We start from the raw sequence: 7,219 nt of genomic DNA, 5'->3' as shown, positions 1-7,219 counted from the left end.
GTATAAATTTGAATCCATGCGGCTGCGTGGGGCACGCGGTTGTGTGGCTTGAGCAAAATGGGGGGTGACGCGATCGCATGGAATGGCTAAAAGAGTGAACGATCGCGTCGCTGGGATTTGTGCTAAACGCACGAATCCAGCGTCGTTTCAGCGCAACTCTCTGTCTCCTTCTGGGGTGTTGCAATCCATGCGACGCGGTCGCGTCGCTCACGCGGTCGCGTGGGATTGGTTGTGTGCAGGTGACGCGATCGCATGGGGCATGCGATCGCGTGGGCATTTTGTGCAAAACACACAATGGCCGCACAATTCCAGCCTAACTTTCTGGACGTTGGATCTTTACACCGATCTCCAGGTCACGCGGCCGCATGTATGACACGGTCGCGTGGGTAGTGTTTTTTGCAATATGACGCGATCGCATGAGTGATGCGGTCGCGTCGCGCACCCTTTTTTTTTGCAGTGCAGAATGCAATGATTAATATGAATGCGATGCAAAGTTCCAGGTTCAATATTATAAAATAAAATAAAACTTGAAATCTAGCAAAACGAAATAAAAATTGAAAAATGAACGATCATACCATGGTGGGTTGTCTCCCACCTAGCACTTTTAGTTAAAGTCCTTAAGTTGGACATTGGAAGAGCTTCCTGTTATGGCGGCTTATGATTAAATTCATCTAAAAGTCTCCACCAATGCTTGGAATGCCAATAGCCTCCGGGGTCCCAAACTAGGCATGTAAAGCTCCTAAGCAGCTTCAAACAAATTTTTAGGCTCCCGGAATGACGAATGTCAGAATAGATTCCAGGATCCCAAACTTTGCTTTTAAATCCGCCTCCGTCTTGATCTATACTTTTCCATCCGGGCGGTTTAGAAAGCAGATTCTCACCATGGTGACCAAACGTTTTCCGAGATCCATTCAATTGAGCATGATACCAATCCGTGCACTTCAAGTTGAAGCGTGGAACCTTGTTGAACCTTGTGCACCAGCTCTGAGCACGAGCCATTTCCCTCTTACTCTTAAAGCCGCAGAGAGCTCTAAGCTGGCCATCTGTTTCAAGCAAACCGTATTCAAGTGAAAAAGTAAAGTTAAAGGTTAAGGATTGTACCCACTTGAAGCTTGTATTGAGTGGTAATGGCCTTGGGGAAGGTGTTTCTGGTGGTTCTGTAAGTTCTACTCCCTTGTGCTCTTCTGTGAATTCCTCCACTTCTTTACAAGGTTCTTCAAATGCCTCTGTGTCCTAGTCAAAGTCTTCTATGTCTTCCTCATAACTCGAGTCATAGATTGGAGGTTGAGAGAAATCTACCTCTGCATCATCTTCGTATTCATTTGGGGAAGATTCTTCGATCTCAGAGAATTCACTTGCGGATGCAAGTTCATTACTAAAAGAACTTGACTTGTGACTATCATCATCAAGGGAATTTGTGTCCTGGGTTATTCCGTCTAGTTCTTCATAAACAACTTGCCTTGGGGATTGTGTACTGTCCTCCTTAGCATTAACTGTAACGTCCCTGGCGGAGTTTTCTTCAGCTCTGAATTCCCATGGAGGTTCAGCGTCTCCTAGATCTTCAACGAACTCTTCTTCTTCCGTAATGACAGCTCCTTCTACTTGTTCTAGTACGAATTCATTCTCTGTCTTGTCCACTGGAGTTTCTAGTATTTCCTTCATGCTACGCTCTTCGTTAGATTGTCCACATGGGGCTGTGGTTGGTCCCTGAATATTCGAACCTCTAGAAGCTAATTGAATTACTGCTTGCTCCAGTTGTCGAATGGTTGCTTGAAGTTTATTTACTGTTTCCTTGAGGCGAACCTCTGATTCTCGGGGTGATGGATTTGGACATGAAACATGGGGAAGTGGTGGTGCTTGGGAGTGATTAGATTGGAACTGGGGTAAATAGGGATCATGTGGTGGCGAATGGTGAAGAGAAGCTCGTGAGTGTGGTGGTTCGAGGTTATGTTGAGAGGATGGTCTATAGGCACGGGGTCGGGCCTGTTGGTAGTTACAAGGTTGTCCACCATATCTATCAGCTGGGTATGCATTGTAGAATGGTCGTTGTCCATGATATCTTGGAGGGTGTTGTTGCCTAAAGGGTTGATTAGATCCTCTTGGCTCCATCCATCCTTGATTGGTCTGATCTTGATGCATATTCCTGCTACAACTTCTATTTCCTTCAACAAAGTTAGAACCAAACTCAAAGCGAGTGGGGTGAGAGTTCATAGTAGCAAATAAAATTAAAAAGGAAAAACAGAAATAAATAAACAAGTAAAAGAAAAATATTTACAATAACCAATAATAAGGAACACGTTAGCAAGTCCCCGGCAATGGCGCCATTTTGACGTTCAGATTTTTGCCAGTAAAGAATTTCATAAAAACAGTCGCGTTGTACATATAGTCTCTAAACCGACAGAAATCCCTTCGTACAAACGTTGTGGTTGTCACAAGTAACAAACTCCTAAATAAATTGATAACCGAAGTATTCAAACCTCGGGTCATCTTCTCAAGGAACTGCAGAGAAGTATGTTCTTATTATTCGTTATGGAGATTGTAGATTTGGGGTTTCAAGAATGAGGAACGAATATGACAATTAATTTAAATGGCAATTAAAGATAAATAAATAACTGTAAAATAAACTTTTGGCCAGGGATGAGAAATTGGAAGTCCAGATTAGTTACCCTTCTCAATAATAAAGAAGATTGAATCTTAATTCCACTTAGTTGACCTTTACTAAAGCAAAGGAAAGTCAAGGGACTAATTAGCTTGATCTTCGAATCCTATTTATTTCCTAAGAAAAGGTTGGGATTATTGAAATTCAGTTCAATTAGCAAAGATAACAGTTATCTTTTATATTGAGCTAAGATAACTCCTGAGTTACGGATTTCTTAACCAAGACCAAATGGGGAAAAGTAAATCTATTGGAATAAATATGTCTTCAGAGTAAAAGCAATAATAGCATAAATAGAAGAAAGCAATATTAAACTGAGATACCTCAAATAACATTAATTCAAATAATCTGGAACATAGAAGAATTCATAAATTAAATGGCAAAGTAAATAATCAACTAAAGTAATGGAATGAATAAAAGTGAAAGGGAAGCTTAAAATAAAGGAACATTAAACCTGGGATTGAGAGTCACTCCTAAAAGTAAGAGAAGTCCTAAATCCTAAGAGAGAGAGGAGAGAACCTCTCTCAAAACTAGATCTAAATCATCGAAAGTAACTAAATAGGCGAGCCCCCTTTGAATGGATGCATTCCCACACTTTATAACCTCTGGTCTATGCCTTCTGGACTTGGATTTGGGCCAAAAAGGGCTTCAGAAATCGCTGGGAGCGTTTTCTGCAATTTTCTGTTGCGTGGCCTCTGTCACGCGTCCGCGTGGGTCACGCGGTCGCGTCATTCGGAGCATTTCTTGTCACGCGGTCGCGTCAGTCATGCGACCGCGTCATATGTGTTTTGCTTAAGGCGCGCGGTCACGTTAGTCATGCGGCCGCGTCGCTGTTGATTCGCGCTTGGCATGTGTCCGTGTCGCCTATGCGATCGCGTGGATGCCAGTTTCTTTAGAAACTCCATTTTGTGCTTTCCTTCCATCTTTGTATGTTTCCTTTTTCATTCTTTAAGTCATTCCTGCCTTAGAAGATCTGAAACTACTCAACACACTAATCACGACATCGAATGGAAATAAAGGTAATTAAAATAATTGATTTTAAAGCATAGGAAACATGTTTTTCACATACATCACATAATAAGGAAGGGAAAGTAAAACCATGCAATTAATATGAATAAGTGGGTGAAGGATTGAACAAATCACTCAAATTAAGCACAAAATATATCATGAAATATGGGTTTATCAAGGAGCTCGAATGTTTGAGGAGCGAAACGTATGAGAATGCCCGGATTTACAAGGAAAAGACTAAAGCATTTCATGATCATCACATCCGGAAGAAGGATTTTCAAGAAGGTGATGAGGTTCTCCTCTACAACTCGAGGCTTAGATTCATGCCTGGCAAGTTCCATTCTAGATGGGATGGACCCTTCAAGGTGAATGAGATAAAGCCCTATGGTGTAGTGGAATTGTTTGATCCTAAAAGTGAAGCAACTTTCAAGGTGAATGGACATAGAGTGAATAAGTACTATGGCTACAAGCTCCCAAAGGAGCTAGAGGTGTTCCTACTGACGGATGCACCTAGAGGAGGAGAAGCTTAAGCGACTGAGCGTCCAACTTAAGGACGTTAAAGAAAAGTGCTTGGTGGGAGGCACCCCACCGTGGTAAGATCTTCCTTGTGTATACCATTTTGTTTTTAGCTTTAGATTCTTGTGAATTTTGTGATTTCTTGATGTTGTTGATTGCTTAGGAATGCTATTTTTATTGTTCTTGTTGGATAACTAGGATATTTAGATAGATTTCATCATTTTGGTATGGATGAATTGTTGAAGTAGAGAGAATGTTATGTTTGGAATAGTGCATGAATTTGTGAAGTGTTCTCTTGACTACTAGCTCAAACACCTGACAAGAATGTGTTAGAATAGCCTCTCTATGTTGTAAAAAAAAAGCAAGGAAAATGAGGCATCCGCGCATGAGCGCACCGTGCACCAAATTGGCCATCGACGCGCAAGCGCACTGTGCGAGCACGCGCCGATGGTTCTATATGAACTCCCTAGTACAAAAAACAGAGAGTTGTGCCAAACTTATGCCTAGTCTGTGCCCGCACTGATGCATCCGCGCACTTCGCGCGTCCGCGCCGGTAGCCAACCACATCAGGCACGCGTCCGTGCACTGTGCGCATCCGCGCGCCTGTGCTGCATGCCAGCTCTGGTACAAAGTACCCGAGACTTAGGCCTACTTTGTGCCAATTTTGTGCCAGGAGCCCATCTTACTTCACATGTATGCACCATGGACGCGTATGCATCCCTCGCCCAACCCTCATCGACGTACCAGCGCACCGCGCGCCGGTCGCGCGAACCAGTTTTAAAGCTGGCGCACCCTGCTTCTATCCCTCTCCCACCTCCTTTCTTATTTCTTTCTTCTTCTTTCTCCATCACCTCTCTTCCCTTCTTTCTCTTCCACAATCCACCACCACCGTCTCCGGCTACTCACCGATGACCACCGCCTCTTCCGGTGGCACTACATCTCTTCTATTTCTTTCTCATTTCCACAAAAAGAAAATTCTACCTTGTTCTTTTACACTTCTCAAGGTTCTACTTCTTCCATATCTCATCTATTACTTTCTTTGCATAATTTCTTCTTCTAGTTAGATTTTTCTTGTTGATTTACTTATTTTCTCTTTTAGTTGCATGAATATACTACTTACATTTTGTTTGTTGACTTTTCCTTTTTTCTTGTTTCTCCATGGATGTTGAATTTGAGTTTTAATTAGCTTTTATAGATCTTCTTGTTGCCTTTCTTTGTCTTTGTCAGTAAGTGATGTTATGTGATGATTGATATTTCATTTTGGGATTCAAATTGGTTGAGTATCTCATAATTGCTCATTGCATGATAATTGCACACCAAGTGTTCGAGGAAATGCACGAAAGCCATTTTGGTTTATTTTAATCATGTACTTTCAATTTGGTGCTTCTCCTCATTCACTTGCTCTCTTCAAAATGCATTGAGTCCACCTTGCTTGCTTAGAGTGTATACTTGCCAACTAGATACTCATTGAACATGACTTGCTCCTTGTGATGGATGCTTGAGATTATTCTTCTCATGCCATTTTGCATGCTTCACTCCCTCTTGCATCCCATGCCAAGTGTTGTGACCCATGTCTCTACGATTCCTTTGTTGCACTACTTCTTTTGGGCACTACCTTTCACTTGCATGTTTTGTTGAGATAATTCTTTGGGTTTAATGCTTTCCTTTTTTCCTTCCTTTTTCAGGATGGCCACCAAGAAAGGCAAGGAGAAAGTTTCAAGGAAACCAGCCGCAAAAAGGGCACCCCAAAGGCCAAACTCTAAGGTGCACTCTTCATTAGGAGCTAAACCCCTAACTAAAAAGGCAAAGACACCCGCTCCTATTGATGAAAACGAGAAGAGCAAACCGGCAAGGGATTTTTTTAGATTCCCCAATCTCTTCTGTGAACTTGTGTTCCCCACCATGGTTGAGAGGAACTATCATGCCGAGCATCTACTTGCTCCGCCAGACAAGGTTGCTCCTTGTATTCTACCCCGAATTGAACGACGAGGATGGGAGTTTCTTCTAAGAAAACCACAAGAGGTCAACCTCTCATGGGTGGTAGAATTCTACACTAACTACCATCTTCCCTCTCTTCAATCGGTATACGTGCGCCGGAAGCAAGTATCAGTTTCAGAAGAGGCTATTCAGCAAGTTCTTAATGTCTTACCAGTACCAAGTGACATGGATGGCTACCAAGAGCTCTTACATCAGCGAGAAAAGTTTGGGTTTGATTGGGACTCGATCCTCCGAGTGATTGCTGAACCAGAGGCATTTTGGATCCATGGTCGACTCAGGATGAGGCCCAAGTGCATTGACGCATGTTTCCTCACTGTAGAAGCTAGATCTTGGGCCCAGACCCTATCCCACTATGTGCTACCTAACATCCATAAGTCGTCCTTCACGGTGGATCTCGCTTTGCTTGTTTGGTGTGTTCTCACGGAAAGACCGGTGAACATTCTGCCTCTTGTTAAGCAAGCGATGGGTCAAGTCCACGCACATGGTAATTTGTCATTTCTAGCATTGGTATCTGATTTAGTTGCTGCTACGGGTGTTCCTTGGGATGACATAGACACGAAGGCTATGATTCCAGCTAAGGGCGATGTGGTCCCAAGTGGAAAATACTTACATCTTCCCATGAACAACCTAAGCCTTAACATAGCCTTTCCATCTACTGTTCCTTCCACCTCATTGTCACTGATAAGCGAAGATTTGTCGTGTCGGTATAGAATTTCACACAAAAATAAATTCTCGTTGCAAGTATAGTTCCACACCGACAAACAATCCTCCCAATCAAAAAATTGTGGTTTTGTGTCACGAATAATGAACCCCAATGAAAATTTACCGAAGTATTTGGACTCCGGATCGTCTCCCTAGGATACAATGAAGTGCTCAATTGTTGGCTATAAAAGGTTAAGGGGGGTTTTTGGTTCATAAAAGGGCAAGAAAAGTAAATTAGGCAAGTAAGGAAAGAAAACAAGATAAAGAACTCTTGGCTAAGACTTAGGTAATTGAGATCACCATCCTTGTCAACAAACCAAATATTGATAATCATGAGAG

This window comes from Arachis ipaensis, chromosome B10 (assembly GCF_000816755.2).
Source record: "Arachis ipaensis cultivar K30076 chromosome B10, Araip1.1, whole genome shotgun sequence".
NCBI lineage: Eukaryota > Viridiplantae > Streptophyta > Magnoliopsida > Fabales > Fabaceae > Arachis > Arachis ipaensis.
The sequence above is the reverse complement of the archived record's forward strand: the minus strand, read 5'-3'. Positions refer to the sequence as shown.